Raw genomic sequence first — 11164 nt, forward strand, 5'->3', positions numbered from 1 at the left:
GGCATTGTCCCACTTCCCCACACCCACATCAATTTTATAAATAGTTGTCTAATCACAGTGCAAGTGTGTCTTGTAGAGACATAGCCTAAATTTACAGATCCTCAGATGAGATTTATTGGCTCTGTATTTCCCCTGCATCACTTGTAGAGCCCAGCAATGGGACCATTATTAAGTCCATAAAGTCAGCTGAGTACATCTCTACACAAGTCTTAACTACTGTACATGACACTGATCCAGTGGTGATTGGGTGCCATCAAGGTACTCCATATCAACAGATAATGACCCAAAAGGTTTCCTGCAATATTTTGCCCCAAGTACAAATTGTTCTCTTTATTTTTATTCTTGTTAATACATTGTTAATCATTAGCACAGTGTGTTGTCACATTCCTGTGTGTTTCCCCAAGTTCTAACTCCTTATTTGTCTATCAGCATATTAGGAAAATAGAAATTAGTTTGGCGTGCCAGGTTTCCACACTTTGAAGCCAGTTTGTGCTCTCTTAAGTGACTTAGGCCTATCACCACAAAAGCACTTTCTCAGCATTAGGTACCACTGAGATCCACAAGACCACCCTCTAGGCTGCTGCCTTAGCACCTAAATTTCTCCTATAAACGCTTCTTAGACACCCAAGTCTCTTCCTCAAGGCACGTATGCTGTTGCCTTACTACGCATCCTGAGGCCTAACTCCCAATATAGCCCATGAAGTGGGAGAACATAGATGGGCAAATGCATACCATGGGGCCTGATACAGTGGGCATATTCTGAATGCACCTTCTGGAGTGGGCCCCATTCAAAAAATGAGGAGGAGGTGGTTGCAATGTCTACATTGTAACTTTAAGCCATTGGTTAGTGCACTCACTAGGCATGTGGGAAATGCTAGTTCAGTTCCCTTCTCTGTTAGGGTCTCTCAGATGAGTGCTCTAACCTTTGGGCTAAAAACAATGTGAGCCCTTCTACAGTCATTTTGTGTGGGGTGAGACCGGAGGTTCACTCATTTTTACAAGATGTAGCTTAGGAGCCTAGCTCCCTGGGGACCAGGCCTTACGACATATTCCTTTCTGTGGCATCTCCCATTGGGGGGCAGTTTACAAAGCTCCCTGTATTTTGTGGATCCTGTGTATGGGTGCCTATCTGTCCCCATATAGGGAGTCCAAGTGTCTAACTCAGACTTTGTGGATCCCAGTATTGTTCCAGTGATTTTTCAAGGCACCTAAAGGTTAGGAGTTGCAATGCTCAGCATTGCATACCCTAGGTCCCTTTGGGCATTAGTAAATTGGCCCAGATAACAAAGAAAATAATCACAGTTATGAAATGTGAATAAAAATCACAATGGAATATAAAACCATTAGTAGCAGGGTAAGCAACAGAATGTGTTGTTTCCAACCCAGGTTAAATATTTTACCATCTGAACTAGCTGTTTCAAATAAATGGGATGAACATCGTGGTCTTGATTATAATTTCCAGATGGTGTGGGAAATGATGTTTGGCTAATCCCAAAGTGAGATTGACAGTTTGGGTACATTTTTGTTAAGAAAGTTCTTGCTAAAAGGTAGTGTAGAGAGGGCTTCAGTTTTCTAAGATAAAAGTCAAATATGCAACTTATAAAACAAAACCTCCACCCTGGGAGGGGACTGAGGAAATCAAGACAGATGTGCCTCAGTTACACTTGGAACAAGCTCTAATGCCTATAGATAGGTTTTAATAAAACAAAAAATGAGAACTCTAGAAAACAATTGTGAAATCTGTCTGTCTGGGCCCCCTCTAGCTAGCCACTTCTATTGGGCATTTCCCACATTTTGGAGGACATTGCTTTAAGTTATCTGACACTGCAAGGTCATCCAAGGAAAAGGGGACAACTGTCATGAGCCTTTAACTCAAATTAACCATGTTGTATACAATAGGAACCATTTTACCCATCTCCAAATGTAATCAACTCCTGAACACAGCATCTATTAAATATGGCACAGTTATATTACACAGCCATTTAGGACACACAAGTCCTGTGTGTTTTCAGTTACATATCTACTTGCACTACAGACAAAAGGTTCTGCTTCTGCATTTTGGGAGGGTGGGAGGAGGGCAGCAGCAGTGAGCTCCCTTCACCAGCCAGGTGTGAGGGGCACGTATGGAATGCAAGTACTTTCCTCTCACTCCCTGAGTGTCTGAGGAATGGAATGAAAAGCAAGATGTGTCCTGGAGCGCACAGCTGCTCCCCCCTCTACCGTCCCAAAATGGCGCCCTTGTGCTTTTGGCCCCGGTTAGGTGGGTCACATAGCTACACAGAGCTATGTGTATGAGAGCTGGATTTGTGCATCAACATTATTTTTACTGCATTCCAGTTACATAGCCAGTGATTACCACTCAGTGCCTTCCTCATTGCAGGCATTTAACCAGTAGACTCAATGTTTGCTACTAATGCTGATGTGAGAAAGGGAAGAACCTAGTCTGACTGCCAGAGTCCAGATTGAGTATGAATCTGGCAGTTAGGAAATAGTTTTGTACATAAAAGTAAGGCACTTGATATGAACACAACTCCTTTCTTTCATCTGAGTCATTTTTCAGATTAACCCTCCTACTTTAAAGTCCCAAGAAGAGCTCATTGGCATTCAATGGATTAATTCATATTCTACTGCTGAGGACGGTAGAGACAGATTTCCAGAGGTCAGAACCTTCACGGTCAGTATTACCAAATAATGGCTCTTAATACCTAAAATATGCCAACCTCAGATTGTTCCATTAAATTGGCTCAAGTCTAACCTCCAAGGAGATAGAAATATCAGATTAAAATTTAAAAAATGGAAGGTGTGTCTCCTTGTTTATATAGCAAGTGCCAATAACTAAAAAAAAAGAGTTGCTAGGTGTGGTTTTGATTATTAACATTGCAGTGTTGACTCACCTTGTAGAATAAAATACTAATAAACCCAGCCTCTCTCCTGTTCTAAAAAGAAATTCAACTGTTGCATAAATCAGAATAGGATGTTGGTTAAATTCAGAACAAAAATCTGTATTACTGACACACAGAAGAATAAGAGGCAGTATTACTTCTACTGAATCCAGCAGTCATTTGCAGAACTTTGCCTTCATTTGTCTACTTCATTATGACAGGATATTTTCTGACCATCTCCCGTCTATCCCAGTCCCACTCACTACCTCACCTGTAAAGTAAGCAGATGAGGCTATGTCTAGACTATGGAGTTTTTCCAAGATACCAGAAGTATCCTGGAAAAACTCTGCTGCATTCAGGGATCACGTCTGCTCTTCTGACATTTTTTACGGAAGAGCAGATGCGCTCTTTCGAAAGCCCTGTCTTCCTCATGCCACAAGGAAAAAGGGCTCTTCCAAAAGAGGAGGTTTTTCTGAAATTTGACCTTATGGAGACGGGCCAAATTTCGGAAAAGTCTCTTCCAACAAAACTATTGGAAAAAGGTACTCAAATTGCGGAGCGCACATTTGAGTGCATTTGTCCCTTTTTCCAATAGAAAGTGGCAGTCTAGACATAGCCTGAGTGATAATTACAAAGGATGAAATCCTGACCCAGTGGAAGCCAATGGCAAAAGTCCCATTGACTTTAGTGGATTTCGGTGAATTTCACTCCAGAATCACTACTGTATGCTTGAAAGCACTGCTTAATATAATCATAGAATCATAGAACTGGAAGGGACCTCAAGAGGTCATCGAGTCCAGTCCCCTGCCTTCATGGAAGGACCAAGCACTGTCTAGATCATCTCTGACAGATGTCTAACCTGCTCTTAAATATCTCCAGCGAGGGAGATTCCACAACCCCTTTAGGCAATTTACTCTGGTGTTTAACCACCCTGACAGTTAAGAAGTTTTTCCTAATATCCAACCTAAACTCCCTTGCTGCAGTTTAAGCCCTTTGCTTCTTGTTCTAACCTCAGAGGCCAACCGGAACAATTTTCTCCCTCCTTGTAACACCCTTGTAGATACTTGAAAATTGCTATCATGTCCCCTCTCAATCTTCTCTTTTCTAAACTAAACAAGCCAAATTCTTTCAGTCTTCCTTCCTAAGTCATGTTCTTCAGACCTTTAATCATTCTTGTTGCTCTTCTCTGGATCTTCTCCAATTTTTCCACGTCTTTCTTGAAGTGCGGTGCCCAGAACTGGACACAATACTCCAACTGAGACCTAATCAGCACAGAGTAGAGCGGAAGAATGACTTCTCATGTCTTGCTCACAACACTTCTGTTAATGCAACACTTCCTCAAAACCCTTCACCACAACTCACTGCCTTCTACCCTTTAGCTCTTAAAATTCATGTGTTATTCCACATCCCTTTTCCATTGAACTCCATGAATTTAATTATTCTCTCCTTTATAATTTGTTCCACAATCTTACATACCAGGCCTGCTGACAGGCGCAGGGCAAAGGGGGCAATTGCCACCCAGGAGATCCAAAGGTATCTGGAATCCTGGGCTCTTTTGAACTGCTGCCAGAATGCAGCTCTGTGTGGCTTTGAGGACTGGGGAGGGTGAAATGTGGTCTGGGCGGCACTAAGGGCTGATTGGCCTCAGCTTCGCCCCTTTCACCCAACACCACGCCTCTTTTGGGGGTATAGAGATGCCCCCCCCCCCCACACACACACACACTAGGGTTACCAAATAGTTTAAAAAAAATACCAGACACACTTGATCTCAGCTCAGGCAGGGTGGGGAGACCGGCCAGCAGGGGTCTGGGGGAGCGGGGCTGGCCGGGGGGGAACCGGCCGGCGGGAAGCAGGGCTGTCTGGGAGGAGGTTGGGGGGAGCAATCTTATGTGCCAATTCTTTTGCCATTCTGGGCTGCAAATGATCCAGTCCTCCCAGTTTGATCACAGAAAGCTCTTGGAGTATTTTTTCCACCTCAGATTTGGTGATTTCTATTTCTATACTCTCATTTCCAATAATCCTTTTAAGGAGGTTATTCATCTGGCTGAGTCTGGAGCCTGGCTTGGGAAGCAAATTGTAGATCATTTTTGTATAGCTGATTTAAAGAAATGTCATGCCTCCTCCACTTTGATAGCTTTGAGCTCTTAAATTTAGTTGAATTCTTTAACTAATTCCCTTAATTTCATGAGGTCTGCCCCTTTGAAATAAAAAACATATCTGATTAACTGCTTTTGACTATCCCTCTACTTAAGTTGATCTGATACTGCTTGTCACTCATCCAAAGTTGTTTCCTATGACCAGCTCTTCTACAATGGCCTCACTACTTACTAAAACCAAATCTAAAATGGAATTGCCTCTTGTTGATTCAGTGATGATTTAATAAAGAAAATTGTAAACTATTACATCCAGGAACTCTTGTGCAAAAGGCTTCTTGTGCAAGAAGCCAGCAGCGTAGACATAGCCTGATGGTAGTACAGCCAGGCCAGAGGAGCTGCTGGAAAGAGGCACTGCCCATTGAAGTAGTAGCCCACCAGATTAATGCTTGAGCTGCTGTGGGTCTCGCTAGACCCTGCATCTCTGTAACTACTGATTTATATCTGCAGCTGCACAGGGCTCTACTCATATCTATGGAATTAAGCCAAGCACAAATTAAAAAAGATGTGAAAGCAGGAGCTGAAGGAATGTATCTCTTGCATTTATCTGGAAGTGGGGAGAGCCCCTGGGTTCATCTATGTAAATACAGTTTGCTCCAGCTTTGTTTAGATTTGTTAAATATTCAGCTGATGGAGTGATGTTTTACTCATTGTAATCAACTTGGCTGGTGCTGGGCCACAAATAATGTTAATACTAAAATGCAGGGATTGTGAAATATGATCATCAATGCTTGTAATTATTGTGGGAATTCAGAAAATCAGACCACATAGTATAAAGAACCATGGCTGAACCAGTGCTCCACTGCTACGGTGTGTCTAGACTACATGCCTCTGCCGACAGAGGCATGTAAAATAGGCTACCCGACATAGTCAGTGAAGCAGGGATTTAAATATCCCTGGCTTCATTAAAATAAAAATGGCTGCCACGCTGTGCTGGCTCAACTGGTCGTCAGCACAGCATGTGAGTCAAGATGTGGATCGATCGAGAGTTGCATTTGCATTCCTCTCTTGAAAGAGGAATGCAGTGTAGACATGCCCTGAGAAAAAGCAGGAGTACAGATTTTGAAATAAAGCAGCTCCTTATTTCTTAATAACAGGCTTAGCAGTGTGGACACTCTGCCTATAAATTTGATCTAAGGGGGGTTATTTTGAAATAAAGCACTAGTATAGAACAGGGCTGAGAATTGAAGTCACTGATTTTGCCCAGAGCCAGATCCACCACAAGTCAGTGGAAGCAGCAAGCCCAGTGGCCCAGCAGGAGCAACAATGAGTGAGCAGACAGTCGGAGCAGCACACGGATGGCAGGAGCAGCGGGTGGCCAGCAGGGTAGCCAGTGGAAGCAGCAGAGCGATGGTGGCACAACAAGCAGCCAGCAGGGCAGCAGCAGTGAGCAGTGAGCAATGAGCAGACGGATGGCCAATGAGCAACAGAGTGAGTAAGATTCTTCTTCCCCTCCCCCACTCAGGATGGAAGATGAACTCTGCAGATTTACCTCTGAGCCTGCCCTGACTGAGGGCATCAACTGTGAGTAGGGTGCAGAAAAAGGTTAAACACATGAAAGGGACATTTAGGTTGCTAAACTTAAGAACCCTCAAGGCAAAGGACATTGCCCAACCTACTTGGGTGGGATTTTTACTCATTTTGTTTATGAACTCAATGATGTTTTCCCAAGTTAATGCCACATTACTTTCCTCCCTTTTATTAAAAATTTCTTTTCTAGACTCAGCCTCTGTGCTTGCCAGTGGGGAAGCATCACCTCTCAGAAGGACTCAGGCGTTGCTGTGGATTTCCCAAGTTACTTGGTAAAGGCTCAAGCCAGTTCTGTGTTGAATGGATGGAGAGGAACCCCTTAGATATTCAACCTGGTGCTAGATGCTGCTGGATCTATATGGCAGAAGGATTACAGATGCATATGATTGTGGCTTCGGCCATACAATATTTAGCCCTGCTTTCTGCAAAAAAGATGGACATATAGAAATAATATATGAAATGTTGGCTAGTAAAATTAAAGCAGAGCTAAGGAGATCTCTTCCATGCTAAAGGAATACACCGACTTTCACTGACTGTATGGATCATTTAACTTGTTATCTTATTGGGATTTACCAAATAATGTTACAGATTCTATGTAGCTGCAAGGATAAGGTGGTGGATCTTTACAGAAAGGCTTTGGTAGTTGAGACACATGTCACTGCAGAAGCTGGAGGCAATGCAAAGTAACCTTTGTTCACTGTTGAAATTGTGAGCTGCTACCTACAGGATATATCTACTCAAATATATTATGATTCCCCATAAAGCTTGCAATCAGATTCTTAGCAAGACTCTCATCTTCATATTTTTTTTCTGTGAAGTACTTACAGTAGGATAATGTGGGCACTATACACATATGATAATACTAACAATTCATTAAGCTTTTTCACTCTCTAAAAGTAAATATATCTAGCTCTTTTAAAAGGATTGTAAGTAGTATACACCAGGAAGTGCTGTGATAATTAATTACATATTGTACAGAGAGCAAAATGTTGGTACAGTGCAAATAAATAGTTACTACAACTACCAGTGGAGGGTACTGTAAAACCTATGTATACATTGCTGTATTTCAGTGCATTCATAATTTTTTCTCCCCCGGCCCCGCCCCTGACCCTGCTGAATAGGTTACATCTTAAGGCACAATAATAGTCTTCCTTTAATGATGGAAATATAAAATATAAGACTTTTGGCAGCTGCTTGGTAAGACAGCACTCTGATTCCTGTAGATATTTCTTCTACTGTCTGTTGATGAGATTCTGTCTCCACAATGTGACCCTGCCTACAAGAAAGTAGGGCTAGGACAGAGATTCAGAACACACTATTTTTATTATGCCACTCTCTCGAATACAACTCCAGTCTCTCTTTGATTCAATGCCTACTAAAAAATGGCAGCAGTTCAAGAACATATCAAGGAGTGGAAAGCTGAAAGCATACAAATCACTGGCAAGTATTATCATGCACTCAAAATAATTGCTATTAAAAAAAAACTTTAAGCAATGATAGAATAATACTTCTGATCTGCTTTCAGAATAACTACATTGCTTTAAAAAAAAACTTTGCTGCCACATTGACTCACCATTTGAAGCTTGAATAAGAAGGCTGTTCTACAAGTCATGCTGACTAACACCTTATAAAAAGGTAGAAGAGTTTGGAGAAGACATTAAAGACATTTAATTCACAACTGAATTTTCTCATTTTGTAGGAAAACATTTTTTTATCCAGCTTGGATTTTGATTTGTGTGGATTTTCTTTTTATGTGAAAAATAAGAACTCACTCTACTAAACCTCAAATTAAGATAGGACTGTTCCATTTTATGATAGCTTTTATTTAAACTAGTTTTTATTACCTTGCAATTCAATATGTTTTATGTTTATATAAAAGACAAAAAATAAAAATGTTTGCCATCACATTATATGTAGAATGATGTGGATTGCCTGTGGCAATGCATAAAGATCTAGGGACACATGAATTCCATCAAAACAAGAATTGGACATTTGTGCATTTAATTGCTGTATGTAGGAACTGAACTGTATTTCAGTTTTCCCCTTCTGCAAGATGTCCTGTGTTTGCACAACATTGTGGTGTAAATGAAATGCCTCAATCAACATTTTTGAATCAATAAGACATATCTAAACCTGTGACAGAAAGGGCAACTGCCAGGTTTAAGGACGAAGGAAAATTTGCTTATCACCTGCTGTGAACAATGCCTAGCCGTAGAACATAAAATAAAGAGAGGGCTGGAAGGGACCTAAATAAGTTGCCACAAACTTAGACCATCTCTGATGAGTGTTTGTACAATCTTTTTAAAAACTTCCAATAAAGGGGACCCCACAGAGGTGACTGGTGACAGGGGAAAGAGAGGGAGCATCAGCCATGTGTCCCCAACCTGGGGAAGGGCTGGGTCAACCCCCTTCCAACCCAGACTCCACCTCTTCCTGCTCCACCTGTGTCCTGCCCCCACCCTGTCCTTGCTCTGCCCCTCCTCTTCCCCAGCCAGGCAGCTCAAGGGACTAGCAGGGCTGTGGGGTCACAACAACAGCAGGAGGCTGCACCCCCCCCCCCCCCACACACACACACACACACTTGCTGGCAGTCACAGCTCCAGGGGAAGGGTAGGGCTGCCCCAGCACTCTCAGGAAGTGGAAGTGGCATGGCCAAAGATGTCTTCCTGCACTTCACCACTGCTTCTGCTGAGTGCGGGCGTATGCAGATGCACGGGGGACTTGCAGGCTGCACTGGTAGCAGGAGTTCAAGCTGTTTCCCACTCACTCCCCAGCAGCAGGGAAGGCATCTCTGGCCACACTGCTTCCACGAAGTGCTGGGGATGTCCTGCCCTTCCTCCAGAGCAGCACAGCCAGACCTGCCTAGCCTGCACCTTCCCCATCGCTGCTGCTAGTGAATGGTGGAGAGAGGCGCAGCATGGTCACCAGCACCAGCCTTCTGGCCCATTAGACCCCCTGCTGACTGGCCTTGGCCCCACACCATGGGGGTGCATGTGCCCCCCGAGCACCCACCCCCATGCATCACCTATGCCTGCTAATTTAACTACAGAGCTTAACTACCCTTCTAGTTAAAGTGCTTTTCCTAATAGCTAACCTAAATATCTCTTGCAGCAGATTAAGCCTATTATTCTTGTGCTACCTTCAGAGTACATGGAGAACAATTGATCACCATGCTCTTTATAACAGTCCTTGCCATATTTCAAGGTAGTTACCACCCTCAAACCTCCTTTTGTCAAGACTAAAATGTCTGGGGAGGTTTAAGCCTTTCCCCACAGGTCAGGTTTTCTAAACCTTTTATTATTTTTGTTTCTTCTGGACTTTCTCCAAATCTTTTCAAAAGTGTGGCATCCAAAATTGGACAAACTACACCAGCTGAGGCCTCACCAATCCTGACTACAGCAGGCAATTACCTCCCACATCTTAACTAGAATGTCACATATAATACCCTCCAGAATTATATTGGCTTTCCCCCCACCCCACAGTTGCATCACATTGTTGACTCATATTTAATTTGTGATCCATTATCACACCCATATCCTTTTCAGCAGTACTGCCATCTAGCAGCTGTATATTTCATTTTTCCTTCCTGAGCCATTTACTTGGAATTTCATCCTGTTGATTTCAGATCAATTCTCCAATTTATCCAGGTTGTTTTGAATTGTAATCCTGTCCCCCAAAGTGCTTGCCACAGCTTCCCGCTTGTTATCATCTGCAAATTGTGTAAGTAGTAAGGGGGTGTGCTCTGGTGCATGACTCTGGCAAGAGCTAGCTGAGCTGTGGCAAAAGCCAGGAGGGAGCTATGTAAAAAGCTGGCAGGGATGTAAGTTGCAATAGGACACTAGCTGTAAGAAATTTGAAGTTACTTTCACTGCTGGTAAGCACACTCTCCACTCAGTTATCCAAATCATTAATGAAAATAGTGAATAGTTTCAGACATAGGGCTGATCACCGTAGGACTCAATTAGGTATGCCATCCCATTCTGACAGTGAACCACTGATGACTATTATTTAAGTATAGTCTTTCTACTGCTTGTGCTCCCACTATATAGTAACTTCATCTAGATTACATTTGCATACAAAACTAACATGGGACTGAGAAAGACAAGGTGAGTGAAGTAAAATCTTGTATTAGATCTACTCCTATTGGTGAGAGAGACAAGCTTCCCAGCTACTTGGAGCTTGTTTTCAGATGTAGAACAGGTATGCAAAGTGTCACAGCTACACACAAGGTGGAAGGGACTGGTTAGCTTAAGCAGTTAATATATAGGTCACCCTAGGCACTCATGCCCCAAGAACTGCGAGGGGAAAGCTAGACAATCACTATGGTCCCAAATCGCTATGCTCTAGAAAAACCAATACAAAAAGATAAAAATCACCTTATCACCTGTAGATTATTATTCCACAGCTGGATCTCTCAGTCCTCATCCTCAAAGGAAACTTGCATAATATCTTCAAGAGACAAGCCAAAGAACTTAAATTCATAACGTAGCTATACATTAAAATCATGGTTTTAACAAACACTCTATCGGTTATACAAGCATATGTAATTCACTAGCCTTCTTTTGCATCTAATGACAGAGGTATTAACTGGCCACTTCA

The sequence above is a fragment of the Pelodiscus sinensis genome, chromosome 1, assembly GCF_049634645.1.
Source record: "Pelodiscus sinensis isolate JC-2024 chromosome 1, ASM4963464v1, whole genome shotgun sequence".
Classification (NCBI taxonomy): domain Eukaryota; kingdom Metazoa; phylum Chordata; order Testudines; family Trionychidae; genus Pelodiscus; species Pelodiscus sinensis.